The 3,064-nt window shown below is 46.6% G+C and overlaps 1 pseudogene; it reads left to right on the top strand.

Moving 5' to 3' along the window:
• Positions 1–1,536: 1,536 nt before the first annotated feature.
• LOC121455688 lies at positions 1,537–2,565 on the top strand (annotated as a pseudogene).
• The last annotated feature ends 499 nt before the right edge of the window (positions 2,566–3,064 follow it).

Raw genomic sequence — 3,064 nt, 5'->3', positions numbered from 1 at the left:
AAAGGAAAATGGGTAATTTTTGTTCCTCAGAATGGCTCTCTTTCAACGTGGGCTGGCCTTCAGAAGGAACTTTTGACCTAGACACCATACACTGTGTGGAGGAGCAGATTTTTAAACCCAGGATAGGGCATCTGGACCAGATCCCTTACATTGTAACTTGGAGAGAGATGATGGATGGGCTGAGGGCCCCTCCCCTGGATTAAACCCTTTCTCCCTCCACCCCAGCCCTCTGCCCCTATACAGGTATTCACAGTGAAGCCAAAAAGAAGACCTCAAAGCACTGATTCTCCAAGGCGGGAGGGGGGGAGGGACTGAAGAGTCTGATTTTTTTCCCCTCCTCTCTTACTCCCTAGCCTCTGTCATACATAGCTCCTGTCCCTCCTCCAATGACTGAATCCCAACCGAGGCCAATCAAGGTCCAGCTCAGACTATATTTGAAGTCACCGAGGGGTGGTAGGGGCAGCATCACAGCTAGAAGCTTGGGTTGCCCTGCCTCTCAGGCCAACAGGGATGACAGATGAGAATGGAAATCAGCCCTTCACTATTGGCCATTTGCAGCCAGCGATCTATACAATTGGCATACCCAAAATGTTCCTTTTTCTGAAAACCCCCAAGATCTGAGTAACCTGTTGTAAACTGTCCTCTTCACCCACCAGCCCACAAACTGTTGAAAATATTGTTTACTACTGAAGAGCAGAATCAGATACTTGAGGTAGCTCCGAAATTGATTTGGGGGCCTATGGGAACGTCAATAACAGATCCTGCTCTCATTAGTGCCTATTTTCCTGCCACCAGATCTGAATGGGATTATAACACAGCAGAAGGTAAGGAGAGGCTCCAAGTCTATCACCAGACTCTATTGGCAGGTTCCAAGTCAAAGGCTTGTAAGCCTACCAATATGTCTAAAGTTTATGACATAAGGCAGGGGGTGGACAAGAGTACAGCAGCCTACCTAGAAAGACTACTTGAGGCATTCCAGAAATACACTCCATATGAATCCAGCCAAATGGTGATGTTTGCCTCCATAAATCAGGATGCTTCCAACATTAGAAAATATTACAATCTTTAGAAAGACTAGGATAAAAAATTATCAGAGAATTAGTGGCAGCACCAGGTTTATAATAAGAGGGAGACAGAGGAGCAGAAGGAGGAAAGAAAGGAGTGAGAAAGGAAAGGAACTTGGCCAGATCCTAAAACAACAAAAACACAACATAGACAAGACCTGAAAGAAATCCTGATGGCCACAGGTGCCAGACCACTTAAACTGTCTCAAGACACTGAAAGGAGAAGCGACCCAAACCCAAGGTAGGCAAAACCAATCTGCCTACTGTAAGGAAGAAGGGCATTGGGTTAAAGACTTCCCTAAGAAAGGGGTGCTGCCAAACCTGAGTGCCTCTGGCAATCTGGGCAGAAGACAGCAACTGGGGGAGACAGGGCTCAGAACACCTCCCTGAGCCTTGGGTAACTCTACTGATGGAGGGGAAACCTATTGATACAGGATCAGAAAATTCAGTCTTATTAAAACTGGGGGGAGGGATGTATACATGTCCACCAAAAATTACTTGGTTCCAAGGGGCCACAGGGACAAAATCTTACTCATGGACTACCCGAAGAATAGTAGACTTGGGAATAGGACATTCATTCCTAGTAATACCTGAATGCCCCTATCCTCTGCTGGGTTGAGACCTTTTATCCAAAATGAAAATCCATATATATTCATTTCTCTGAGAAAGGAGTCAAACTGGTCTATCAGAATGGGGAGCCAGTCGGGGTCTTGGTCACTAGTGACTTTGCTGAGGAATACACTCTACCAGGAACCAACAACACCAGAGCCTGATATAGAGAACTGTCTCCAATTCTTCCCGCTGACTTGGGTAGAGACAGGAGGCATGGAACTGGCCCTTCACAGGTTTTCATTGAGATCAAAGTAGGAGTGGATCCCATTTAGGTCCGCCAGTATACCATGCTACTGGAAGCAAAGAAAGGCATCATCCCTAACATATGGAGGCTATTAAGGCTTGGGGTCCTACAATCTATCCAGTATGCCCAGAACACACCCCTGTTGTCAGTTAAAAATTCTCATACTAATGACTACTGCCCTGTGAAGGACTTGAGGGAAGTCAACAAAAGAGTAATGGACATACCCCCTACTGTCCCTAACCCTTATACACTGTTGAGTACCTTGCCTCCTGACCGGCAAGAGTACACTGCACTGGATCTCAAAGATGCATTCTTCAGCCTGCCATTAGCCCTTAAGAGCCAGGCCTACTTTGCCTTCGAATGGCATAACCCAGAAGTCAGAATCAGCTGACTTGGACCCATCTGCCTCAGGGCTTCAAAAACTCTCCCACCATTTTTGATGAGGCACTGCATGAAGACCTGGGTGAATATTGACTCCAAAACCCAGAGGTGAGTCTATTACAATATGTGGATGACCTGTGGCTTGCTGTGGAGGATGGAGAAAGTTGTGTGAGAGGGACTGAGCATCTGTTGCACACCCTTGGAGAAAAACGATACCGAGCATCAGCAAAGAAGGCTCAGATCTGTCAAGGGCAACTGACCTAGTTAAGATATGTTCTTAAGAAAGGGCAGAGATGGTTGTCTGAGGCCCGTAAAGAGACTGTGCTAAAGATCCCAAACCCTAAATCGGCCAAACAAGTTAGATAATTTCTGAGAACAGCGGGATTCTGCCGCCTATGGATCCCTGGCTTGGTGAGATTGCCAAACCCTTATATGAGGCCACAAAAGGAGGTCAGGACTTTATTTGGACAGAGGAAAGACAAAGGGCGCTCTAAACAGAAGCTCCTGGAAGCTCCTGTCATGGACTGCCAGATGTGAATAAACTCTTTCTCCTGTTTGTAGACAAGAATAGAGGGATAGCAAAGGGACTGCTCACCAAACTATGGGGCCTTGGAGGCAGCCAGTAGCCTATTTGTTAAAAACACTTGTCCCAGTAGCAGCTGGGTGGCCCCCATGCCTCTGTATCATAGCTTCAGTGGCCCTATTGGTAAAAGATGCAGACAAAATGACTCTGGACCAAAATTTGAGTATTGTGACCGCCATG

This window comes from Microtus oregoni, unplaced genomic scaffold (genome assembly GCF_018167655.1).
Source record: "Microtus oregoni isolate MIOR12 unplaced genomic scaffold, Mior012 000014F_ref0000157, whole genome shotgun sequence".
Lineage (NCBI taxonomy): Eukaryota > Metazoa > Chordata > Mammalia > Rodentia > Cricetidae > Microtus > Microtus oregoni.
The sequence above is the reverse complement of the archived record's forward strand: the minus strand, read 5'-3'. Positions and strand labels throughout refer to the sequence as shown.